The sequence below is a fragment of the Podarcis cretensis genome (assembly GCF_951804945.1).
Source record: "Podarcis cretensis genome assembly, chromosome: 5".
Lineage (NCBI taxonomy): Eukaryota > Metazoa > Chordata > Lepidosauria > Squamata > Lacertidae > Podarcis > Podarcis cretensis.
This window is the reverse complement of record NC_137174.1, coordinates 75,310,525-75,338,518: the sequence shown is the minus strand read 5'-3', so window position 1 is coordinate 75,338,518 and position 27,994 is coordinate 75,310,525. Positions and strand designations below refer to the sequence as shown.

General features: G+C 42.9%; 1 long non-coding RNA gene across 1 annotated transcript in view; it reads right to left on the bottom strand.

Moving 5' to 3' along the window:
- Positions 1-5,807: 5,807 nt before the first annotated feature.
- Positions 5,808-27,994, bottom strand: part of LOC307217304 — a 31,021-nt gene continuing 8,834 nt past the window's right edge. The window contains exon 3 of the long non-coding RNA XR_013839548.1: positions 5,808-5,940. This is a non-coding gene — a long non-coding RNA (uncharacterized lncRNA). The remainder of the gene's footprint in view (positions 5,941-27,994) is intronic.

Below are 27,994 nucleotides of genomic sequence, written 5' to 3'. Positions count from 1 at the left end.
GATGGTATAGCTAGCCAGATATCTGCCGTTCCACCAGCACAATTAACTGTGGAAGGGGTAACGGCAAGATTAATGGGCGAGTTGGATAGAAGGGAGGCTTGTGCCATAAGCACTCCTATTTCCAGAAAGAATGAGGAACGCCATATGCAAACTTTAAATACACTGCATTTAAAGCTGCCAAGCGTTGTTGGTTCTGCAATAAGCAAGGACATTTTGCAAAGGACTGCAGATCCAAAAGAAAGCAAAGTACTCCTAAGCCTGTTTCTGTTCGTCAGTCACGGTTGTCAGCCCAGCAGTCGACATCGTACCGTAAAGACAGAAATGAGCCGCGAGCTTTTCACGCTCGGACTGCAGATCATAAAAGAATTAAAGGTGCCAAGTGGAAGTCTTTTATTGTGGACTCAGGAGCATCTCACCACGTTTGCAATGATCAAAGCTTGTTTATTTCTTTCGAAGAGGAAATTGGTAATGTACATTTAGCCAATTCACAAGTCTTGCAGTCACTTGGCAGGGGTACTGTTAAACTTGACTCTTTAAACATTACAATAGCGAACTGCATTTACTGCCCATCAGTGGACAATTTATTATCAGTAAGGTGTTTTGCTCGTCAAGGCATAAGTGCGCGTTTCTTAAATTCAATGTGTGAGTTTTTTGAGGGGAACAAACGTCTATTGTATGCCCGGGACTCTGATGGTTTATATAGACTGTATTTTCGCACCTACTCCCAATCGCCTATAAATTGCAGAGCAGCACAGTCAAGCCAGGGGTTGAGGAATGTAAGGCCACATTCTGGGTGTGTCCACGAGGCGCACAGAATTCTAGGACACCTGAATTTTGCTGATGTAATTAAGACAAAGAATATTGTTAATGGCCTCAACTTAAAACCATGTAAATTCTTTATGCAATGTCTATCTTGTTGCAAGAATAAGATTAAGGTTGCACACAAGGGTAGGTGCTCAGATAGGAAAGTAACTGAGCCATTTGAGCGTGTACATTGTGACTTAGTTGGGCCACTCCCACCATCATTAGGAGGTTCAAAGTACTGGCTCACCCTCATAGACCAGTATAGTAGATATTGTTGGACTTATGCAATAGCTGAGAAGTCCCAAGCATTTGAGAAGTACAAAGTTTTTTGCAACTGGGTAAAAACGCACTTTAACAAACCAATTAAGAACCTGTTTTCTGACCGGGGCGGGGAATTTGTTTCTGAGGATTTTGAGAAATTCCTGGAAGCGCAGGGGACTACTCATGAGTTATCTTGCCCCCGAAGTCCCTGGCAAAATGGGCTTGTTGAGGTTGTGCAGCGTGACCTGCAGGCAGGGGTTAAAACTTATCTGCACGATGCTAATCTGCCCAAAGACTTTTGGGCTGAAGCGCTCAATGCCTTTTGTTATGTTAGAAATCACAGTTATCATTCTGGTTTAGATATCACCCCCTATGAGAAGTTGTTTAAAAAATGCCCTAATCTGAAATACCTACGCATTTGGGGTTCAGATGTAATTATGCACTATCCCGCTAAGCAAAAATTGGGTGAGCGTAGTGTTCAGGGAAAATTAATGGGCTACCAGCAGGGGGCGTACAGAATTTACATACCAGCAACTGGCAAATTTCATATTACCAGAAGCATGATACAAACTGTAAATTGGAATGGAGTTGCTGTTTTCCAAGATACTGACGGTATAGATAGTACTGAGGAAGAAGAGGAAGAAGCAGCAGCAGCAGGAAATGGTGCTTCTGAATTAATGGAAAAAGACAAAAAGCCTGTTGAATCTGATAATTTGTTTAATGATTTAAAGTCACAGGCACCCGAGGGGGGGTTAGATTCTCTTGATTCTTCTGACCGTGAGCTTAGCCTACAGGCACCTCTTCAGTCTGACAATGATGATTTACAACCTGAAACTAGTAGTTCACTTAGTCCCATTAAGTCTGAGGAGTCTGACTCTCCTTCCGGACTGAGATGTTCAGATAGAAAGAGGCAGAAGCCACGTTTTGCAGATGAACATTTTAATACTGTGTATGCCAATAAGGCGGTTTTTGAGCCAAAAAGCTACAATGATGTTCAGAATTTACCTAAGCACCAAGCTGTAAATTGGTATAAAGCTATGAACTCCGAGATAGCTTCTTTAAAAGAGCATAACACTTGGTCTCTTGTACCAGAAACCCCAGATATGAGACTTATTGATTCAAAATGGGTTTATAGAGTTAAAATGAATGACAAAAATGAAGTTGTAAGGTGCAAGGCAAGATTAGTTGCTAGGGGTTTTCAACAAATTCCAGGCGAAGATTATGATTTGTGTTATTCACCAAGTGTAAAATATGAAACAGTTAAGCTCTTGTTAAAAGATGCATCACAACGTGGACATTCTGTTTATCACCTAGATATAAAAACTGCATATTTGTTTGCAGATTTAAAAGAACACATTTTTATGCGTGTCCCTGAAGGCATAGACGCCGCTGAAGGTTTGGTATGCAAATTAAATAAATCCTTTTATGGTCTGCACCAAAGTGGAAGGAATTGGCACCAAACTTTAGCAAAAGAATTGCTGGATATTGGTTTTTCACAAGGAAAGGCAGACAACTGTGTGTTTATAAAGGAAAGGGCAAACTCTGTAACAAAGATATGTGTGTATGTAGATGACGTGTTAATTTCTACAAAAACTAAACAGGAATATGAAGAGGTAGTTTCACAGTTACAGAAGAAATTTGATGTGGTGGAATTAGGCATAGCTAAAAATTACTTATCCATGCAAATTGAGAAAGGCAAAAATGGATCTTTTCTGGTTCATCAAACTGCAAAAATTGATGACCTTGTTGAAATGCTACGTTTAGAAAATGCAAATGGGAAGGAAACGCCTATGGTGTGTGGTTTCACCTTTACAGGTGAAGATAAGCCATTCCCTAACAAAACTTTGTATCGTTCTGCTATAGGCAAGCTAAATTTCATTCAAAGAATCTCAAGACCAGATATAACTTATGCTTTTCACTTTCTGGCAAAATTTGTGGAAAAGCCCACTACACAATGTTTCTCTGCTCTTAAGAGAGTGGTAATGTACCTTAAACATACCAAACATTATAGGTTGCAGTTTACATCAAGTATTGACAAAGGTTTTGAAATTTTCTGCGATGCATCTCATGCAGTGGAACAAAATAATTGCAGGGGTGTGTCTGGTATGGTGTTTTAACGGTTGTCCATTTGAATGGAAGTCCCAGACACAAACCATTATTTGTCTCTCCACAACAGAGAGTGAATTATGTGCATGCATTCAGGCCACTCGTGATGTGGAATGGTATCTGCAAGTATTTGCAGACCTACAGATGCAAGTAACACTACCAGTAAAAGTTTACCTTGATTCCCAGAGCGGACTCGCTATCCTGTGTTCAGAGACCAATATGCAGCGCACAAGAGTCTTGAGATTATGTTTGCAGTTTGTAAAGAAACTAATTGCTGATGAAATGATTGTATTTGAACATGTTCCAGGTAACAATCAAATTGCGGACATTTTTACAAAAGCACTTCCAAAGGTTGCACATGAAAGACATGTACAAAATATGCTTTATGTTTTCGTTTCACAATGATGAACCGCAGGGGAAATGTTGAATGGTTTCTTTAAATGTAAAGGTTCATCATTGTTCCACCCGATGTGTATGTCTTTAAGGGGCCAGAGCAAGGGCCAGAGCAAGATAATGAGACCCAGCTTTACAGCTGTGAAACATAGCAGGTGCTGCTGAGTTGTACTGATTAAGCCCTGTCTGCAATTGGGTGTAGTATATAAGGAGCAGCACCTAGCTCTCCCATTACCCTGGGGGTTGGGTTGGTGGTTGGGTCTGGTTTGTTGTTGATGTATTTAGTGTATAAGAAGTTTTTGTTTTTGTAATTAAAACCTTGTTTAAGTTATTTTTGAGTCCCTTTTTAATGCATGGTCTCCCCAGCAAGCTCTCTGCAGCGCTACCATACTGCAAATAGGCAACACTCTGGACCTATGTTTTTATTTTATCTAGATTAATGTTTTAGTTTGGACAAAAAGACATTTGATAATAATCATTGTATCTCTCATTATAAAATCTAATAAAATTTATGCAAAAAAAAGAAATTTGATTCAGGTGAACCTACCCAATTTGCACTTTCTCAATTAGCATGTGAACCAAAACACAGCTATTCTTGAAATGTGCATATATCTTATTTTTTCATTGTGATTCTCCAACCAAGTAATGTGTACAAAATTGTTGTTGTTGTTACAGTTGATTTATTAATAACCTTCTAAACCACTGCCTCAAGGAAACTGACACTTTTATTTATTTACTACAGTTGTTGGTCTTTTTTTCTTGCCCAAGGCAACTCGAAGCAACTTACAACCAAACACATTAAAAAAATTAAAACAGTTTTAAAAAACCCAAAAGAATAGATACATTTAAAACCAAACTAAAACTCTTAACAAATGGACATTCATAGTAATGAGCCATCTATCCAGCTGGGGAAATGCATATACTTGGGTAGAGTATACCCAGAAATGGGTGTTTCAGTGAAAATGTCACACAAAAATGAATGGTATTAGGGGAAAATGCTTTGCAAAAGTAGGCGCAATTGGTGAAGTGGACATGCAAAGATGTGTATATTGGGAGAAATTTTACCAGAATGCAGGTGAATTTTCATGAGGACGTTGCAAAAAAATAAACAAATTGAGTGGAAATGTGTAGAACTGAACTAAGAAAATGTGTAGAACTGATTAGAAAAATGAGCAACTGAAATAATCACATTTGCCCATCCCTACTTCCTCAAGCACAGTACTCCACTCTTCTGAAGTTTTCTTTAGCCTTTCTTTAGTAAACCAAAACTTCCATAAACATAAAAAGATGAGCATCCCAAATATTTCACTATGGCTGTGCAAACATTTCTCACACAGGGGCATATTTGATTGCTCATTACTTCCTCTTCTTTTGCATTTAGCAAACATAAACATTCCCAGATGAATGCCTGCACTGTAGGAATGTTTGCTGATTTCTAAGACTTAGAGTGTGTGACTAAGGCGAAATCTATTTTAAGATGGTGTGGTTCTTAACTTATCTGATACTGAACATACCTCAGACATTCTAAGATTTTTTATTTTTTATTACTAAGGAGCTATCTATTTTTAAGATAGTGTGAACCTTCTTTATCCTCATCTGAATAAACCACTATTGTCTCTGTGAAGGAAGCTTGCAGGTAAGGGGTTCAATATCACAGAATTGTAGAGTTGGAAGGGATTCAAAGTACATCTGGCCCAACCCTCTGCAATGCAGAAATCACACCTAAAATTGCTATTAAAGCTGCAGCATAATTGAAAGGGTTAATGCCCCTTTCCATCTGCCATGGATTGTAGGGTAGGAAAAATGCCTACAACTTCTTCATTAAAGGAGGAAAAGGAGATTGTAGAGAAGCTGAGTGAATAAGGTACAGATCAGGTAGATTTTTTACTGTTAAAAACACAGCCACAACAGATACTAAGTCAATGAAAACACCTTTCCAATTTAATGAGCTATTAGCGGAAGGCCAACATACAGACACTATCAAAACACTTCTTGGTGCCAGTGTAATAAGTAGAAAATCAATACGACTTGTCTGGAAAGTATGTTTATTATTATTACTAAAGCCGTTGCCTTACATGAATAGTTGAGCTGTATTGTCAAATGTGTCACTTGGGGGCGCGTTTAATCAATCAGCTATTTACCTTTATACAGTTCTGTTTGAGAAGGGCAGATACCAAATAAAAGCAATATAAAGACCAAAAAAAAAACCAACCTGAAAAATGCATGAGTAGTTTAAGCTCACCATTGAAGTTTGATCACGCTTCTCCATATACTTCTTGGAGCAAGTCCCAATGATTAAGGGACCATAAATGGGATCGAGATAAAGTCCCCTTGTCAGATTGTCTCCGACTGCAGTGTCTGTGGTGTATGCAGTTCCTAGCGTAGAAATATTTTCTACTTCAGTAAGTGGTTTTAGTAGTGTCCGTAAATAATTACAACTCCTGAATCAATGCGATCCTACAGATAAAGCCGAGGAAGGACCGCCACTCAGACGTAGAACATGTACTTTGCAAAGACAGGGTCTCAGGTTCAATCCTGGGCATTTTCATGTTCCAGAAGCTTTTGATTTTTTTCACAAGTCCACCAAACATGTTTAAGTGTCGCCTCTGGAACATAATATATGACGAGCTTAAAAAAAATGTCTAACTTTATGAAAAATACAGAAGCTTTTCTACTAGGGATAACAGACACAGATATAGCAAGAGAAGATCAGAAAGCATTCCTCTATGCCACGGGAGCAGCAAGGATCCTAATTGCTAAAAACTGGAAAAATGAAATTGTGCCAACAAAAAAGGAATGGCAAGACAAACTGTTAGAGTATATTGAACTGGCTAGATTAACAGAGGCAACTAGAGATCACACTAGACAAGAATTTCAAAAAGCATGCGGAAAATGCAGAGAATACTTCACAAGACAGTGCCCTAAAATACATACCTGGACTTGTTTCGATTAGTGTCTGCAGGAGACTTTGTGGATATTTAAGTTATAACTAGAAAAATCTTAATTATTCATAGAGGAAACAGCTTATTAGAAGTAAATAAGGAGGCCAGATACAGGATAAAAGAAGTCTTTTATTTGGTTGTTTGTATTGTTGTATGTTATGCTTATTGTATGTTATGTTCACATTTAATGAGGGTGGTTTTCTGTACAATCCAATCCTGGGAATTTTCAGTTTAAAGGGTCAAGGAACAGATGATGGAAAAGCAGGAGTTATGGAGAGCATGATGGATCAAGCCAAGGACCCCTCTACCCAGCATCCTGTTCTGTCAGTGGCCAACCAGACACCCGTGGGAAGTCAGCAGGCAGGACCCAAGCACATCAGCATCCTCACCTCTTGCAGTTTCCAGAAACTGGTATTCAGAAGCATAGAGCCTCCAGCCATGGAGGTAGAGCACAACACCCAAGGAAACGGGGGCAACTGGCAGGCCCCCAGCTGGCTCCAGCCCACCGGCCGGTGTGCAGGGCAAACTCCGGTCCCAAGTTCAGCATAAATCTGCGGCCCCAGGCTTTAGAAGACTGAGCATGCTATGCAGCAAAGCAAACGCTGCACAAACAGAAGTGGCACGAGAGGCTGTGTGAGCATATTTACAAGTAGGTTTATTCAGCGTAGATCAGGACAAAAGGAAACATGTCTGATCTCCTTCGTGTCCAAAGCAAAACAGAAAGCTATACACAAACGGAAGTTCCCAGCATACTGAGCTGGAGTGTAAACAGACATGTGACACACAACAATCATGCCTGTTCCTTAAGGTAGAATGGAACATCCCAACACAGACATCATGGCTAGTACCTCCATGAATATAGCCAACCCTCTTTCAAAGCCATTCAAGTTGGTGGCCACCACTGCCTCCTGCGGAAGCAAGTTCCATCCTTTAACTATGCACATTGTGAAGAAGGGCTTTCTTTCGTCACATCAATGTCAGGCAATAGAGTTTGCCAATCGATCTGGAGAAAAGGAGTGAGGATGGTAGAGGAGCAGCTGCTTAACACCTTCCTCTCTAGATGTTTTCCCACTCGAAGTCTCTGCCCAGTTGCAGTGGTTGGTTGAAAAGACACAGGTAGCAGATTCCACCACCCCGCCCCCCACTGTAGATGGAAAGGCAACTGAAATAAAGTTTTAGTAGGGAAATCTCTGGAAGAGAAAGGGTTAAGTAGCCCATACTTCCTGCCCAACTGGAAGCCTCCTGCAATTACTTTTCCATTACTTGAAATAACAATGTCAAGAGGCTGTTTGCACATCTCCTGGGTAACATTTTCCTTAGCCCTCAGCAGGTGGCAAATGCCATGAGCTCCAAGACAGTGTTAGCGGCAGACAACAAAATTAGAATTCAAAGAAAACATTCTGGAGTAACCTTGTCAGTAACAAGAGCATGCATAATGAGACACTGGACAAACGTCATTTTGTACCTTTCATGTTGAGATGTATTATGGATAAGAATGCATGTACCCTAATCGAAGACACTACTTGTCCAACTCAGAGGTCATTCAGAGCAGAGAAATTGTTTAGCTACAGCAACCACTTGGATAAATATATTACACACAGTGCACAGAGTTTTCCTGCCTCAAAGAAATATTTTCAATCACGTACCAACAAATTCAATTTGGGCACTTAAAGTTGATTCTGAGCTCTTGCCCTGCAATCCCGCTTCCCTCCAATATCAAGATTTTTGCAATGGGGAAAGAGTTGAAAAATACAACCTGAAATGTGTGGGTTAACATTTGCTTGATGGAACATCATTTAACATCCCCAGCTTCCCTGCAAAAATGAATCAGAATGAGGAGGTTGGTCACAAAAGTCTCAAGACAAGTTTAGTGCTTATAATATCCAAATGGAGGAATATTTATCCCTTAGAAACTGGATCTTTGACCATGATGCTAACCAAGACAGAGCATCCATTATCATTGCCATTGCTCTTTTTGGTATCCCCAAATTAAGGACAACTACTCAAGGCCTCACTACCTTGAGACACTGGCTTTTCCACAATTATGTAAGGCCTTTATTGAATTTAGGTTTCAACAGATGCCCTCAACATATTAGAGGTGAGATACCTTGGAATAGCACACATGGAACGAAAATGGGTTTATGCATGTAATCAGGTTGAGGATATCATATTGCAGGGCAGCATGCAAGTGCTGTTACATAATAAGTGTGATGATGGTGTTCATTTATATCCCAGTATTCTATATGGCAGAGTTAGGCAGAAGGAAGATCTCTGGGTGATTTGTAGTGATTCAGCAAGGTTTTTTAAACATGCACCCCAAAACACAAAAAACACCACTTAAACACTTAAACAATGAAAAAGCTCCCACACTTAAATTTCCACCCCACCTCTTAATTTGGCATCAGAAATTAAGTAGGCTTGTGGGAAGGATTTTTCTCTTAAAGGGCTGTGAGTTCAGTTCTGGTACTAAACACATATGATCAGAGGTCCCCCATTTCTTAAATGGCCAATACCACCAAGCTAAGACTCCAATACTATGGCCACCTCATGAGAAGAGAAGACTCCCTGGAAAAGACCCTGATGTTGGGAAAGATGGAGGGCACAAGGAGAAGGGAAAGACAGAGGACGAGATGGTTGGATAGTGTTCTCGAAGCTACCAGCATGAGTTTGACCAAACTCCGGGAGGCAGTGGAAGACAGGAGTGCCTGGTGTGCTCTGGTCCATGGGGTCACGAAGAGTCGGACATGACTAAACGACTAAACAATAACAACAACAACGATTTTGTACTTGGTTCCAGTTGTATACATCAAGGTTCCAGCAAAAAGCAGAGGAGATCCCACAAGTTTGAAGTTTGCCCAACCATGATATAAGGCATTATACTCTAAGCAGCTTACAAAAACACAAACCAGATATAAACATCATTTCAAAATCTACAATAAAAATGGTAAGACTGAAGCACTTGTATAGTAGTAACAGGTTGAGATGACTTCAGTACAGAAAAAGGTTGGGGCTGGAACAGCACTGAATTGTTGAGTATTGGGGGTAGCTTTCCATACAGACTCCAGCACAGCACAGTGTAGCATTAACATCTGACAACTTGGGGAGTGGGGGATGCTGATAATGCATTGTCTTATCTTGAGTTCCCATGGTAACTTAGCTTTAATTCCCTGGAGGCCGTGTCCTAAAAGCTAATGTAACATAAGGACCCGCTTCTTGTTTTCCCCATCACCCATCCCTTGATGAAAGAGAACAGTGGTTAAATCAGTAAACGTGAGGAGAATCAGAGATGATGAGACTGTGTATTAGCCTTGCAGGAGGACCTGCAGGGGGACGCTCATAAGACAAGAGTCTTCTCTACTTCCAGCAAGAGACATGCCGCTGGTCTAGCTGAAAGCATGCCATTCATATTTCATGTGGGGATTCTCAGCAAGGCTGAAGTGCTGGCAGTTGGGCATGTTCAATGCCAAAATGGGCAGGGTGGTTTAAGATCACTTGCCATGGTTACTTATATCTACTTAACAATTTCCATTCCAGGTCTCAGGACAGCTTGAGCAATGTTATCGACAAATGTTATTGATCCCCTTTGTTGAAAGCAAAAGGATCTGCGGCATCTACATGCTTACCTAATACATAAAAAGGTAAAGGTACCCTTGACTGTTAAATCCAGTCACGGATGACTCTGGAGTTGCGCGCTCATCTTGCTCTATCTTGTGCTTATCACAAGGACTTGCCAATCAGAAGGTCGGCGTTTTGAATCCCCACGACGGGGTGAGCTCCTGTTGCTTGGTCCCTGCTCCTGCCAACCTAGCAGTTCAAAAGCACGTCAAAGTGCAAGTAGATAAATAGGTACCTCTCCGGCGGGAAGGTAAACGGCGTTTTCGTGCACTGTTCTAGTTCGCCAGAAGCAGCTTAGTCATACTGGCCACATGACCTAGAAGCTGTACACTGGCTCCCTCGGCCAATAAAGCGAGATGAGCGCCGCAACCCCAGAGTCGGTCACGACTGGACCTAATGGTCAGGCGTCCCTTTACCTTGCTCTATACACCGAGGGAGCTAGATGCTCAGTGGCACAAAACAGGCAAGGTGGTGTTTGGGTGTAATGGCCTCTTGCTACTTTCCCTAAATACCAATTTCATGTGGTAAGTTGGAAGTTCTCATATTTTTCCATCCTAGCCCCAAAGCCAGCTGCACCTGAAGCTTGGAATATAGAAATAAATGTGGAAGGGGCCATAGCTTCATGGTAGAGCTGCTTGCAGGTTCCATTCCTTGCAATTCCAGTTAAAACAAGGGGTGGGGAACCCTTTTCAGCATGAGGACTGCATTCCTTCCATGGGCCACATGGTGTGTGGGGTCAAAGACAAAAGTAAGTAAACATTACCTTTTGTACACCTCTCTCTATCCTCCATCCAGTCAAACAAAAGGCGTTCTAAGAGTTCAAGGATGCATCAAGGCAAAACACTGGGGACATGAGACAGGTCCAATGATACACCTGATCTGGGGGAAATTCTGAGGGTCAAACTTAGAAGCCTTGAAGGATCCCCACTCCTGATTTTGAAGGATCAGGAAGCCAGTGGTGTAAAATACCTTTCTATAAATCCTGGACAAACACTATTCATCCAAGGAGAACGGAACCTCACACCTGGAGGGCAAATCCAGGTCTCCAGGTCTCTCTGTCTGGCTCCTTCTCCAAGTTACATCCTTTATATGCCCCTCAGTAGACAAGCCCTACTCCCTCCTCGAATGCCTTTGTCTGGTTCAAATGATAGTGGTTCTTACCTGCTACAATAGAGAGTGAGAGGTCTGTATAGCAACCTCTGTCTCTTGCCTGAATTAAGGTAGTGCCTTGATTTGTTCACAGGATGTTGTTGTTGTTTAGTCGTTTAGTCGTGTCCGACTCTTTGTGACCCCATGGACCAGAGCACGCCAGGCACATCTGTCTTCCACTGCCTCCCACAGTTTGGTCAAACTCATGCTGGTAGCTTTGAGAACACCGTCCAACCATCTCGTCCTCTGTCGTCCCCTTCTCCTTGTGCCCTCCATCTTTCCCAACATCAGGGTCTTTTCCAGGGAGTCTTCTCTTCTCATGAGATGGCCAAAGTATTGGAGCCTCAGCTTCACGATCTGTCCTTCCAGTGAGCACTCAGGGCTGATTTCCTTCAGAATGGATAGGTTTGATCTTCTTGCAGTCTATGGGATACCAGGATGATAATAGTTAGAAACACTCCACCTGCACCATTATATGATCTAAACCAACTTTTTTCAGACCTGGACACACCTTTTAACCCAAACATTAATTGGGGACCCATCTATTTTACCGTATATTTTTATGTTGTTAATGCTGCTGTTGTGACCCACCTTAGCTGAGTCCACAAACCAGTACTGGGTTCTGACCCACCAGCAGAAGACAAGTGAGTACACAGCCAGCCATGTGGAGTAGCAATTATTACCCTTTACTGCTTAAAGTGCACCACACAGTTCTGATATTCTAGTTATTATAACACCCAAAAAACTGGAGCTAGAACTTGCCTACAAATTCTCCACTAGGAAACGTTTTGCTCTTAGGCAAGGGGAGATTTTGCATAGTCGAAGCACCCACGCTTTCTTCAGATGCAACCAAATCTGATTCACCAGGCTGTATCCTTAATCATATTTTATGAAGTTGAGATGAAAACAAATAAATATTGTCAACTTTATTTGAACTATGTTACCTTGAATCCTGCAAATAGGAAGATACAAAAAGGGTCATTTATTTATCTAGTCACTATTCTGAGCTATTTATGCTTGTGGGAATGAAACTTGCAAAAGCAAATTGAATCTCAGTTCCAAGTTCAGAAATATGCCTCTGAGATCTTAAAATATTTTTCTCCTTAAAAGCATTGGCGTAGCCAATTAATTTAAGCAGATCAGTAAATATTGGGGATTGGGAGTCATTTAAGCATTAAATTATTCATTGGGCATAAAAGGTGAACCTCCTTCAAGGTAAAGAAACTGAATGATGCAACAGCACTGGGCAAATGCATCTTCTCCAAAAAAATAAACGGAGAAGAACTTCTGCCACTACCGATTGCTCATCTTCACAGAAATCACCATCAGTACGTAGCATGTATTTCTTATTTCTAAACTTTTAAACATCCCACCATGTATGCATACAGATGCAATAGTAACAACCAGAGGAAGCTATGCAACCCCAATACATAGGCTCCATTTCTCAATTTACTGTAGCATTCAGTGGAACTATTCCCAAATGGGAAACTTGAAGGTCATAGATATACAGAATACAGCCTCACAATCCTTACTCTTTCTTTCCAGTGTACTTTTCCATATACCAAAACTGCCACTGAGAACCACTTCCTACATGAGGATGGTAAAAATAGGATACCAGCTCATGTTCATTGCACAACAGAACTGGCTATGCAGAGAGAGCTCCCCCCCTCCCCCCAAAAAATATTAATATGAGGAAAGGTGAGCTGATTCATTAATCTCTTGAGGACAAATTGCTTCACATTTGGGTGAATGGGAAGGCCAATTCATCAATTTCAATTACCACTCTCAAGATATGTAGCATATCCTTCCCTGTCCATCCAAATGACATAGCTGACTTCCCATTCTTACCCTAAGTCGACATCATGAGAGGAGGCTTCATGGCTGCATTGTGCAGAAGGAAAGGGAGAGGGAGAGACAGCAGGAGGAAGGGTGTTTATTGGGAAACCACAAAGTATATTTCCCACGACTATGTGATATTCTCAGACCTCTCACCTACCAACTATAATTTACATAGGTATACAATACTCCTCACCATAGTAGGGAAAGCTGTAACTAAATGAGCTGAGTGCTTACTCAATTTCATGTCCAGCTGCTGACCATTGATGGGCAACTTCAAGTCCTCTTCTCTCTCTCCTTACATGGATGTTGATCATTAAACTGACTTGGACAATGAAGTCCTTCAGCTGGAAGAAGGTTTCAAATGGAAGATTGCCCTCTGCAACATAGGACACATGGATACACTGCAACCGTTATCAGACACATTTTGCATTTTTTTATGTTAGATGTTTAGCAGTTACGGTACACATTGCATGCAAAGTGTTTGTCAATTCTGCATTGTGCTGATACACCAAAAGAAATTCAGCCTGGAAGCAACCATATCAATGGGATTTTAGTACAGACGATCTCAATTGCTTTGTGATAAATGATGCAACCTCACAGAAAAATGGAAAGCAAAAAATTATACTTCTTTCAGTACAGATCTTTAACAGAATTAAGTAAAAAGGCTCTCAAGCTGTTGTAAGCAAGTGAACTTTTTCCCTCTTTTTTGTTTGTGAAGCAACCATTTAGCATCTTACAAAAGTAATATTTTGGTTGGTTTTTAATATTTAATGCCTTGTTGCTGCTTCACAGCAGGGCTTAAACTTGAGCTTTCCTAGCACAAAATATGCTCAATCTGAAGCACCACTTCCAAGGATATATATATTTAAAATATTAATGTACTCTGAACCGCTGCAAAGTTGGAGGAAAAGTCAACAACTCAGGTAGGGGTGGTGGAAAGGATGGCTGTAAAAGTAACAAGCAGCAAGAAAACAAATTACATTCATATTTTATCAACTCCCCCATTCTACTGTGAGACATGGAAAAAAAATCCATTATTTAAGAGTGTGTGTGTGGGGGGGGGGGGGAATTCATTATTTCAGAGTGTGTGAAGCCAACAAGAATGCAGCAATTAGCTAACTTGGGGTGCAGGAGTCATACGTTCTGTCTCACTGAGTTCTGGCTAATGTGTAGAAATGATTCCACTATACAAAAGAGCTAAGAGAAATATTGTTTTAAATCCATAAGCATGTCCCCCAACCCAACACTCAGAGCGATCTATTTTCAAGAGATGAGGGGCACAATAACACATGCAAAAAGGTGTTGGCATATGCCTCTTTCCTTTCTCTGGTTGCCCTCAGCTGTGCACAAGTGCAAATCAGCCTTAATAGCAACAAGAGAGTCCCAGTGCCGGATTTACCTATAAGCTAAACAAGCTATAGCTTAGGGCCCCACTCTCTTGGGGAGCCCCCAAAAAATTAAAGGGGAAAAACTGGATGTACATTTCCAAAATATAAGATAAAAAACAAATAAAATAAAACCTACATACAGTTAGAGCTTAATAATTATTTCACTATTAATATACTTCTTCTTAATTGTATTTCAGTTCAACAATTACTTTGATAAAATACATATTTTGTTATGTGCAAATGGCTTTAGATACCTATTAGGTCCATGCTACTAACATGAGTTTGACCAAACTGCGGGACGCAGCCGAAGAGAGGAGTGCCTGGCATGCTCTGGTCCATGGGGTCACAAAGAGTCGGACACGACTAAACAACAAAGGTCCATAAATTACCACGTAACATATATTCAACACAAAAAAGCAACAATTTGTTGCTGACAAAGGACAGCTGGACATATAAAGGGCCCCATTACCTTCAGCAGTTTAGGGCCTCATCAAACCTAAATCCAGCCCCCATGTACTTTATATCTCTCATGATATATCTGGCTGTTCCAGGGCCATGGGTGAGAAGTTATTCCTGCTCCACCCTGGGCAAAACTTCTCCCCAGGTGAACTCCATCACCACTCCTGGTTAGGAGAGCAGTGGCTATGGGTACCCAGCCTTTGCACTCCACCCCTCTCTATCCTGAGTGCCGCAGAGTGTATAGACGAGACCCTAAGAGAATCAAGCCAGTTGGCACTGAAACAGAGAAGAGCTCTTCACACAATGATGCCACAGAGTGTTTACCATTATCATTTCTCATTATCACTGGAGAGCCAGTGTGGTGTAGTGGTTAAGAGCGGTAGACTCGTAATCTGGTGAACCGGGTTCGCGTCTTCGCTCCTCCACATGCAGCTGCTGGGTGACCTTGGGCTAGCCACACTTCTCTGAAGTCTCTCAGCCCCACTCACCTCACAGAGTGTTTGTTGTGGGGGAGGAAGGGAAAGGAGATTGTTAGCCGCTTTGAGACTCCTTAGGGTAGTGATAAAGCAGGATATCAAATCCAAACTCTTCTTCTTCTCCTCAATGTCCTATCTGCCTGCACTAGGTGTCAATCAATGCCAAACTGCCAATCCAGAGCAACCCACCACCCAAAAGTCAATTACAATTTAGGGAAGTGTGCAGGAGGCAAAAGAAAGATGCCCAAACAACAGGATTCAAGTGACCGATCGGAGAACTGGGCCACAACTATCACGCATCGGTCAATGTTTCCACAACAAGCGGGTTATAAATATTTAGGATAGATGAATAAATAGTCTGCTGGGACTGGAGCCAGCACCATTTTCAGGCTCCCTCTGGCCAGACCTGGACTTGCTCCCTCCCTGCCTCCCCCACCCAAGGTAGGATATGACATTCAAAATATCTGAATTATTTTCTATGGTGCATTTCTTCCTTTGCAAATCTCTTGCTGCTCAGCATGGCAGCAATGTTTTGGGAGGACCTCTTGCTGAAGCTGAAAAGGGCGAATTCCACATAGGAACAATATTCCCAGCAATTGAACAGCAGAAAGTAAAAAGCTTGTCAGTTTCAAGCTCTTATAGGGAACAGTTGCCTCCGGCGATGCTTGAGCTGAACAGGGAAGCTGGCAGCCTAGAACCAGCAGCATGCTTGAAGTCTGCCGGATAAACATTAAATAAAGAGCATCTTTGTTGCTGCTGGGAGAAAAATGAATTATTTATCCTTTAGTTTATCAGCAAAACAACAAAAGCAGTTCTCCCGCCAGAGTCCACTGGCCTTTGCCAGAATTTTGCAGTATGAAAAAGAGACAGGGAGGGAGGGAGCGAGAAAGGGAGAGTGGGAGAGAGAGAGAGGGTGGGGCAATTATCCATAACAAGTTGTCAAGGGCCTGTACTGGAAAAAGACAAGCAGTATACATGCATGCCCAGATGGCAGCTTTCTATGCTCCAGCTTATTCTCTCTTGCATTTAACAGACAATTTTTTTAAAAAAAGTATCCCTGGGAAAGACAGATACTCTTTTCTCCCAGAAACTATTCAGGAGAGCTGCTGCCTCGGCAGCACCCTGAGAGCCAGCGTGGTGTAGTGGTTAAGAGCGGTAGTCTCGTAATCTGGGGAACCGGGTTCACGTCTCCGCTCCTCCACATGCAGCTGCTGGGTGACCTTGGGCCAGTCACACTTCTTTGAAGTCTCTCAGCCCCACTCACCTCACAGAGTGTTTGTTGTGGGGGAGGAAGGGAAAGGAGAATGTTAGCCACTTTGAGACTCCTTCAGGTAGTGATAAAGCGGGATATCAAATCCAAACTCTTCTTCCTCTTCTTCTTCTTCTGAAGGTTCTCTAGTCTGAATCTCCTATTAGCCTGTCCCTTCTGCAGAGCAAACTGTTCTTTTAAAGGGCCACTTCTCTATTCTGTAACTGCTGGCTCATGCAGTATGGAAGAGGTGGGGGCTGAACTGCAGAGGGGAATTCTGAGTTGCGTGTTGAGACCTCCCCCTGAAATAAATTTAGACAAGACTCAAATTTTGGTTTGGTTTTTGGCAGAATTTAGGCCACAACTTTATTGATTACAGCAAGTGAGTGGTTGCATAGGCTCTGGTTCGACTAGCTCCCTGCACCATTGCAGGTAGCACTGACCCAGGGTCCCTGGATTCCTTTAACGGAATACCCTTCACATATAGATGGCGAGAGCGTTCTCCCATCCCTATCACCTGAACCAGAGCCTATCTGCCACCTTACAAGTTGTGACAATTTGCTACACGGCAGGCAAAACCCAAATGGCACCAAGCCAATCAGCCAAGTGGGGGAAATTCCTGCCGTGCCCCTGTCCCAATGACAGACGACACACGGCAGCATAGCAAGGTCAAGCGCACAAGCCCTAAATATAGGAAGAGGTGGGTGGGTGTTCCGATGCACAAACCGAAGGAGGAAGCTCTGGGTCATGTGCATAGGTATATATAGGTCCCTTGATCTGTTTAGCCTGCGTCCCACTGGCCTGATTGAACCCTGCATCAGCGTGTTGTGGCTATACAAACGTACCCACCCACAACACAGGGTTTAGGTTGCCAGGTCCCACCACAACACGTGCCCTCTTTAAGGGAGGACCCAATCTGGGGAAGCTTGGTAAGGCCACATACTCTAGCTTGAATAGTCTTCCCATGTAATGCCTCCTCTCTCTCTTCAAGCTTAGAGCTGGATGGAAGATTATGGGCAGAGAACATGAACATAGCCTGGCACTTCCTCTGAGGGAGAGGCAAGACACTGAGACACCCAGCTGCCATTTTGTTCTTCTGTTCCCAGATCTGCCCATGCAGTTATCTGAATTTGCTGAGCTCTTTACTCCTTCTCTCTGACTTGTTTCCCCTTTTGTATCATGTCCCATCCATTGTGCTTCGAGCCCCAAAACCCATCCCGAATGGAAATAAAGACACAGTGGAGACGGAATTTAGTTTAAATGTTAATGGGCAAATTTTGGCCACAACTTTATTAAAATACACAAATGTGACTGGCATTGGCTTAGGCATTGGTATCAAACTATACCTGGCTCCTGCCCCACCCTGCAGGAAGTCTGGAAGGGTAAACAACCAGCAGGTTGTATATATCCTTCAGTGTATATTGACTGGTGCTCACCCCTGGGGTTCCCGGGGCTCCTGGCATGGCCCTAGCCCCTCTCCGGGCTACAGACGAGATCCAGACCCCCAGATTCCTTTAACAGAATACCCTATTCATTGGAGGGCCAGGTGATGGCCGCACCTCGCCTCCCCACATTCCCCTAAACTAATGCCTAACCGCCAAACCTTACTAAGTTGTGATGATTGCTAAGAGGTAGGCAAAAACCAAGTGGCCACAGCCAATCTGCCACATTGGAAAAAGAGTTTCAGGGCCACATTTTAAAAGGCCAATTTAAATCAATCAAATCAAAATGAACCAAATGCCCATTATCTGGCCTGCCCCTCCTCCCACGCCATACCTCCCCCAACCCAGAACCACTGAAATTGGGCCTCTCCCTGCTCTCCTCCATTCCTTTCCTCCCAGGCATATCCCACAAAATGCTCTTACAACTCAGTTAAAAACAGTTACAACACTTTAAAAAAATTAAAAGAATATAAAAACAATTTAATGAGCAGGAGGGGTGGCAGTGTCTGAGACAACCCCTTTCAATATACTTGGATTACTTCTGAGTAAACATGCCCAGGCTGGCAGCTAACCTGATTCTGTAATCTCCTTCATGTGATTTTACACTGCACGGTTTGCTGCTAATACACATGTATTGTTATTAATTATGCATTTTAACTGGGGGAGGGTTGTGCAGTCTGACCATGTACCTTGAAGGGGGAGATATAAATATCTAAAGAAATAAATAGGATGGGGGAATTTAGCTTAACAGGAAGTCATTCTCTCTTGTCCTCAGTGTGTCAGCTGTGCACATAATGCTTTAGAGTGACAATTATCTCTCGCAGCCACTCACAGCAGCCTGATGTGACCCAGGGTTAAAAATCATTTTGCCTTCATAAGCAAGAGCAACCACATTCTTTCACTCTAGTGTGATTCAGATTATTTGAAAAAGTTGCTAATGACTATTTGACAGGGGAGTCGTTGGTCGGAGGAATGAAAAGTAGGATGAGCCGGAGCCCTCACACCAGTCTGGAATCCTAATGCCTGTGTGTCTTGTATTAACAGTGTGTCCCAATTAAATTCATAGGAAAAATAAACATCTCATTAAAATTTACACAAATACGCTTCGGTGATGATGAAATAATGTGCATTTACACTGACTGGTGTAAAAAGCAGCCTTGCTGGGGCTTGTTAATAAAAGTGCCGGGTGAAATCCTGTACTGCAGAACTGCCAGCTGAAGATAGATACCATAGATTAGATAGATGATGATAGATGATAGATAGATAGATAGATAGATAGATAGATGATAGATAGATAGATAGATGATAGATGATAGATAGATAGATAGATAGATAGATAGATAGATAGATAGATAGATAGATAGATAGATAGATGATAGATAGATAGATGATAGAGGTAGGGAGGTAGCATTATTATTATTATTATTATTATTATTATTATTATTATTATTTACCCACCCTTTATCACGAAGTCCAGGGCAGGTTACTCTGCTCTACAGAACTCTGTTGTGTTCTGCAACAATGATAGATATGTCAGCATGGTGCTCTTTTCCCTAAAAAAAATGTTTAGGGGTACTCTCATTTTGACTCAAGAAAATCACCGGGAAAGGAAATGAAGCCACCATCTGAGGTGGTACCAGCGAAACTGACCAATCAACGTGCTAGATTCCAACTCCTACTTCACACATTAAACGCTCACTTCCATCTGAGATTCATGAAACATTGTGACAGGAAATGAGGCCACTATCAGGGGTAGCGACGGAACTGACGATTCACCATGCTAGAGAAGAAACTATTTTTTTAAAAAAAAAAATAGTTTCTTATCCCGTTAGATTCACCAAATGTTTAGGGGTATGCGTACCCCCAGAAAAAAGCACTGTGCCAGCATAATGCCAAGATGTACTGGGTGTGGGTCCCTACCATCATGTGTTCATTGGCTCTCTCTGTACATCAGCAGCATCTGTGATCTATTGCCAGCATAGTCACTGACTGGTGGGAAATGGGGCTGCTTCACAATCATTGGAGGGGTGTCTTAAATTTACCTGCCATTTATCTATTTTCTGGCAGTGAGTTTCTCCACGTCTCTCCTGGCCTGACCCTGCATTGGATACAGCAACTGTTTCACCAGTGCAGTGGTGGCCTTTTCTCATACCCCCCTCCCCACAGTGGAACATGAGTCTAGTATTACTCTGTCAGATACGCTTACAGAATTTAGCATAATGGAAAGTTGAATGAACACGCCTGATTTGAGTCACAATGCTGGCTCCGCTGTGGAGTAGGAACTGTGCAGTAGGAAGAAGCAGGAAATTTGGTTGGGTTCCCATTTTTGCACTTTCCAAAACAACACACAAACCAAAATGGAAAATTTAATGGAAAATGTGCATTAACCTGCATACAACTGAAAGTATTCTCAAATTCATCATAGTAGGGGAAAGTCCTTGCAAAAAAAATGTTCAAAAAATGTGCATGTTAGGCAAAATTGCATACATAAATCTGTCTTATGGGATAAATGAGCGCTAAAATGCTGATGAATTCCCATGAGCACCCTGTTAATTAAACAACATCACAAACTGATGCTGAAATGTGGCAAAATGAACTTAAGATTGAAAAAAGGAGAAACTGACAGAAACCAAAAATTGATAGAATTGCACCTCTCTAGCCTGCAGCCAGCCTTAACTTTAGCAGCTAGAGCAATTTGGGTCTAGCTTTAACAAATTCCATAAATTCTGTTTATAATTTTGATAGCATTTAGGCAAGAGTGCAAAAGAAATTGTTTTTCACTTCAGGCCTTTCTCTCTGAAATTACTTGCCCCTACATGAACAAACTATTTACCAGAAGCCACGGGGTACCACCTAACCACTTTTGATGACGGTAGCAAAAATGGCCTGAGGTTTTAAAAACAAGGATAAGAGCAATAGAGACTTAGAGCAAATGTGTGGCTTGAAATCTCTCCTATAAATGCAGCCACACAGGTATATATATTTTTTTCAGTAACTGCAATTTTAGCACACTACTGCTGTAGCAATTTACCAATAACTCATATTTGCCATTTTAGAAGAAAGATACAAGTTGGTATATGTATCGGAGCTACACATGTAAATATAAAATACTACTTAGGGAGTTAAACATGAGCTAGGCAGCAGCAGGCAAATATTTGACGAGTTATTTAAAATTGCATATGAATTTCAACCTTACTTCTTCCTTGCCCTCTCCTGATTGGGCTCTTGTTCAGTTGCTGCACCTCTTGTTCTACCTCTCTCTTTGGTTGATCAAGACCCCAGTATCCACTGAAGCTTCCTGCTCCATAGCAGAGGGGGGAAACAGAGGGGAAAACCAGTGTGATAGCCTGGGAGTCTGATTCAGAGGGTGAACCAGAGGAATCCCAGCCTGCACAGGAGTCCCCGCCTCCAGGGCCGGCTGAGCAGGGGCAGAGCCTTGAATGTGAAGCGCCTGCACCTGTGCCGGATCCTCAGGAGCAGACACCAGATGAATCCACTCTGGCTCCGGAGGCGATTGAGCACCCGTTGCCTATAGGTGCACCTCTCCCAGCCCTATCAGGGGAAGGTGAGCCTCCCCCTGGGTCCAGTAACCCTCCAGCCTCTCCTGAGCTGCAGAGGCTCAAGGCAGAGAGGCGAAGGGAACTGGGTTCTCTCAGGAGGAGTGCTTGCCTTAAGGCTAGGAGAGGCGGGTCACCTGTGGGCCGGGACCGCCCCTAGCCTCAGAGAAGATAAAGGCTAGTCAGCCCGGTCCCAGGTTGCAGGAGCAATGTCGTTGGAAACCTGTTTCTGCCAGCACCCAGACCTAGAATCATAGAATCATAGAATCATAGAGTTGGAAGAGACCACAAGGGCCATTGAGTCCAACCCCCTGCCAAGCAGGAAACACCATCAGAGCACTCCTGACATATGGTTGTCAAGCCTCTGCTTAAAGACCTCCAAAGAAGGAGACTCCACCACACTCCTTGGCAGCAAATTCCACTGTCGAACAGCTCTTACTGTTAGGAAGTTCTTCCTAATGTTTAGGTGGAATCTTTTTTCTTGTAGTTTGGAACCATTGCTCCGTGTCCGCTTCTCTGGAGCAGCAGAAAACAACCTTTCTCCCTCCTCTATGTGACATCCTTTTATATATTTGAACATGGCTATCATATCACCCCTTAACCTCCTCTTCTCCAGGCTAAACATGCCCAGCTCCCTTAGCCGTTCTTCATAAGGCATCGTTTCCAGGCCTTTGACCATTTTGGTTGCGCTCCTCTGGACACGTTCCAGTTTGTCAGTGTCCTTCTTGAACTGTGGTGCCCAGAGCTGGACACAGTACTCCAGGTGAGGTCTGACCAGAGCAGAATACAGTGGCACTATTACTTCCCTTGATCTAGATGCAATACTCCTATTGATGCAGCCCAAAATTGCATTGGCTTTTTTAGCTGCCGCGTCACACTGTTGGCTCATGTCAAGTTTGTGGTCAACCAAGACTCCTAGATCCTTTTCACATGTACTGCTCTCAAGCCAGGTGTCGCCCATCTTGTATTTGTGCCTCTCATTTTTTTTTGCCCAAGTGCAATACTTTACATTTCTCCCTGTTAAAATTCATCTTGTTTGTTTTGGCCCAGTTCTCTAATCTGTCCAGGTCGTTTTGAAGTGTGATCCTGTCCTCTGGGGTGTTAGCCACCCCTCTCAGTTTGGTGTCATCTGCAAATTTGATCAGGATGCCCTTGAGTCCATCATCCAAGTCGTTGATAAAGATGTTGAATAAGACCGGGCCCAAGACAGAACCCTGTGGCACCCCACTAGTCACTCTTCTCCAGGATGAAGAGGAACCATTGATGAGCACCCTTTGGGTTCGGTCAGTCAGCCAGTTACAAATCCACTGAGTGGTAGCATAGTCAAGACCGCATTTTACCAGCTTCTTTACATGAATATCATGGGGCACCTTGTCAAATGCCTTGCTGAAATCAAGGTAGGCTACATCCACTGCGTTCCCTTCATCTACCAGGCTTGTAATTCTGTCAAAAAACGAGATCAGGTTAGTCTGACACGACTTATTTTTCAGAAATCCATGCTGACTATTGGTGATCACAGTATTCCTTTCTAGGTGCTCACAAACTGTTTGCTTAATGATCTGCTCCAGAATCTTCCCTGGTATTGATGTCAGACTGACTGGGCGGTAATTATTTGGGTCCTCTCTTTTCCCCATTTTGAAAATAGGGACAACATTTGCCCTCCTCCAGTCTGCCGGGACTTCGCCTGTTCTCCAGGAATTCTCAAAGATGACTGCCAGTGGTTCTGAGATCACATCTGCCAGTTCTTTTAATACTCTTGGATGCAGTTCATCTGGCCCTGGAGACTTGAATACATCTAAACTAGCCAAGTATTCTTGTACTATCTCCTTAGTTATTCTGGGCTGTGTTTCCTCTGCTGAATCATTTGCTCCAAATTCTTCAGGTCGGGCATTGTTTTCTTTATCGGAGAAGACTGAGGCAAAGAAGGCATTGAGGAGTTCAGCCCTTTCTGTGTCCCCTGTTTGCATTTCACCATCTTCTCTGAGTGACCCCACTGTTTCTTTGTTCTTCCTTTTGCTACGAACATACCCATAAAAGCCTTTTTTGTTGCTTTTAACCTCTCTAGCAAGCCTGAGTTCATTCTGTGCTTTAGCTTTTCTGACTTTGTGTCTACACGTGCTGGCTATTTGTTTGAATTCCTCTTTGGTGGTTTCCCCCCTTTTCCATTTTTTGTACACATCCTTTTTTAATCTTAACTCAGTTAAAAGTTCTTTAGATAGCCACCCTGGCTTCTTTAGGCACCTTCCATGTTTCTGTCTCATTGGTATTACCTGAAGTTGTGCTTTTACTATCTCCCTCTTAACAAACTCCCAGCCATCATGAACTCCCTTTCCTTTTAGTATTACTGTCCATGGGATCTCACCCAGCACTTCCCTAAGTTTTATGAAGTCGGCTTTCTTAAAGTCAAGAAATTGAGTCCTAGTATGCTTGGCTGCTCCTTTCCGCTGTATAGTAAACTTCAGAAGAGCATGATCACTCGCGCCTAATGATCCTTCCACTTCTACCCCACTAACCAGGTCATCAACATTGGTTAGGACCAGATCTAAAATGGCTGTTCCTCTTGTTGCTTCTCCCACTTTCTGGACAATGAAGTTGTCTGCAAGGCCAGTGAGGAATCGGTTTGACCTTATGCTCTTGGCTGAGTTTGACATCCAACAAATATCCGGGTAATTGAAGTCCCCCATTACTACTATCTCCCTTCCTTTCGCATGCTTGGCCATCTGTTCCAGGAAGGCATCATCTATGTCCTCCGTTTGGCTTGGGGATCTATAGTAAACTCCCACAATGAGGTCCCTGTTATTCATCTCTCCCTTAATTTTGACCCAAATGCTCTCACTTTGGCTTTGAGGTTCTAAATCTTGGATCTCTTCACAGGTATACACATCCCTGACATATAACGCAACTCCTCCTCCTTTCTTGTCTGGTCTGTTTCTCTGAAATAGATTGTAACCCTCCATTATTACATTCCAGTCGTGGGACTTATCCCACCAGGTTTCAGTGATGCCTATTATGTCATATTTAGTTTGCTGTACCAAGAGCTCAAGCTCATCTTGTTTATTACCCATGCTTTGCGCATTAGTGTACAGACATTGAAGTCCATTAATCATTCCCCCGTGTCTCTTATTTAAGGATTTTTTCCTCCCACCACTAGGTCTGCGTGCTGTTTGCTCCATTTGGTCTATGACATTTGGAGGATCATGTTCATCAATTGATAGACTCCTACCTTCAGGAGCACTGTCTTCCTCCCCCACATTAGTCAGTTTAAAGTCCTCCTGATGAGGTTTCTGAGATTTTTGGCAAAAACATTCCTCCCAACCGTTGTGAGGTGCAGCCCATCGCTTGCCAGAAGTCCATCTTCAAGAAACTGCAGTCCGTGATCTAAGAATCCAAACCATTCCTGTTTACACCATTTGCGAAGCCAGCTGTTCACTTCCACTATTTTTCTCTCTCTCCCTGGGCCACGTCGTTCAACTGGGAGGACAGATGAGATGACAATTTGTGCATTTAATTGCTTCAATTTCCTGCCCAGAGCCTCATAGTCTCTTTTGATCTTCTGGAGGCTATTGCTTGCAGTGTCATTGGTTCCCACATGAACCAAGAGGAAGGGGTATTTGTCAGTGGGTTTTATGATTCCTTGTAGTCATTCAGTTACATCTTGGATCTTAGCCCCGGGGAGACAGCACACTTCCCGAGACATCTTGTCAGGCCCACAGATCACTGCTTCTGTTCCCCTCAGTAGGGAATCCCCTATCACCACTACACGCCTCCTCTTAGGTTTGGTCGGGGTTCTTCCGTGATCTGTCCGTTCCAAGGTCGCCTGCACATTCCCTGAGGACTGACTTTGCTGCTCGTCTTCATATACCTGATCGACTGTAACGAGGGAGAGATCCTCAAATGGAGTCTGCTCTTCGTCTTCCATTCTAGGGGAGAGGACCTCAAAGCGATTGTGTATTTCTAAACAATCAGAGCGAACCCTGGGCCTCCTACTTCTTTGAGTCACGTTTCTCCATATATCTGGCTCCTGTGTTGGTGAACTAGCCTCCTTCTCAGGGGAGTCCCCTGTCTCCTCCTTGGTGGAGACGGTGTGCTCTCTTGCTTCCAAGAAGAGCTCCAGCTCTCTAATTCTTTGGAGCGTAGCCACACGTTCCTCCAGTTGCTGGACTTTGTCTTTTAAGAGGGCAATCAACATGCAATTGCTGCAGGTAAAGCTGCCTGCAACCTTTGGCAAGATGGCAAACATTGTGCAGGCACCGCAGGCGACTGCAGCTGTTCCCTCACTCTCCATCTTGAGAACGTGTCGTTGGGGCTGGCTACAGTGGTCCTCCATCATAAGAAGCGTGCAGACAGGACAAGTAACTCCCCCCCAAAAAACACTAGGTCTCCCCCAACAAACGTTTGAGACTAGCTCCCCTAAATCTAAAGATAGATCAAATTGCGCGCGCCTAGCAGCGCGCGCTGCTGCCCTACAAGCTCTAATAAGCTCCTCCCACAGCTAATCACCTACCTCAACAGAAACCCTGCCCCCTCTGACCTTTGCACAGGGAGAGCAGCTAATCAGCCACAAGAAACACACACAGGAGAAAACCCTTTTTGCTCCTTCTTCAGCCGCTGCCCTACAAGCTGTTCTTCCAGAGTTCCCGACCTTGCCCGGCTCCTCGCTTTGGACCCCGCTTCGCCCTTGGTGAACAGTCTCCAGACCCTCAACCCAGGACCGGACTCTGACCACGCCTCACGGTAACCTCCCCCCGGGACCAGCACAACCAGAATCTATGCTCCCCCTTCCAAACTGGCTGAATTTGGGGTGGATATCTCCTGCCCTTCAACCAAGGTTCTCCAGTTCAGCACTCCTCTCCAGTTCCTTCCTTCTTCTCTGTCAGAGCCTGCCAGCCCAAGCCCAAGCCCCATCAGCACTTCAGAGTTCATAACACCAGCTTCCTAACCTTTCTATCTCCATCTTCCCTGTTCTGCTCCTCTCAAGAGGTTCACAATCCGCCACGTCATTGTCAACGATCTTACCAACTTCCAGTTTTGATCCCTGGGCAGCCATAGCTTTACAAAACAACCCCTTGATTCCCAGACCAGCTGGATTTTTAGTTTTTCAAACAGTCCATTTCCTTCACACATCACTTCAGCCAATCTTCTCCAGAGGATTCAACATCACTACCACCGCAAAAGTCCTTCATGCACTACAATATACTGAACTTTTGCATAATATATAGGAATGGTTCCCTTAAATAACAGTATTAAACACGTAATAGCAAATCCTTTGAGTTTTGCTCTCATTTCCAAATATTTGTTTAAATATTTATTCAGTATAACAATAATTGATTAGGATAAAACAGTACCCAAAATATGTACATCCAGGAAGCTTTTAGCTATTTTAAACAATGCAGGAGCTAAAAACCCAAAGAAGAATAGAAATAAATGTGTCCAGAGCTCCCATAACTAATCCAACAAATAAATGTCTTTGGGCAACTCTGTGAGATGATATCTTTTATTTATGTCACCATAACATAGAAGGGAGCGGCACTTAACTGTAGGATTGTAAATGTTAACAATAAAAGAAGCATATTAAATGCTGTGCGAAGACTGTGCAGCTCCTAAGATGCATCGTGGTGAGTTCTTATTTGTTTCCCAAATGCTGGCCATTGCATATGGGATTTAAATATTAACCGGTCAATCTTTCATGGTGAAGCATGAAAAGGAAGCAAGGTCTTTTAAAGAGTAGGGGAATTGCGTCTGGATTTTTATTTTTTAGATTTGTTGAGCTGTCAAGACTGGGACATAGTGATACATACCAGCACTTCAATTGCTGAGTGCTGCAAAACAGTGAGGGAGATAGTTTTGTACTGAGGTGTCTGCTATGTGAAGAACCTATTCTGGCTTTCCATGACATTTTTTAATGCATTGCACTTTTGTCTATTTTTCATCCCTCAATTATTATTGTTAATTTTTTTTGTACAGGGCAATGCAATGAACAAAAACAAAATCTGTGTGTCTATGTGTTTTCAATGACTTCTTTCCATACAAATTTGTATGGGTGGGGAGGGTCAATTGTTAACCTTCTGTTTTCTTCCACTTATCCCTCCCTCTCTCATTTGCATATAAACACTTTTATCTGAATGCTTGATGAATGTCTGGAGCTGCAATAATCCAAAACCCTATTACACCAAGCTCAAGTGGTAAAATCCCCAAGGCCAGTCCTTACAGGTTGTAATGTAGCATAGGCGCCATCTCCCCACAGGCCTGGGTGCCCGAGCACCCACAAAATTTCCCATATAGGGGCTGGGCACCCACAAAATGCAAGGGCAGGT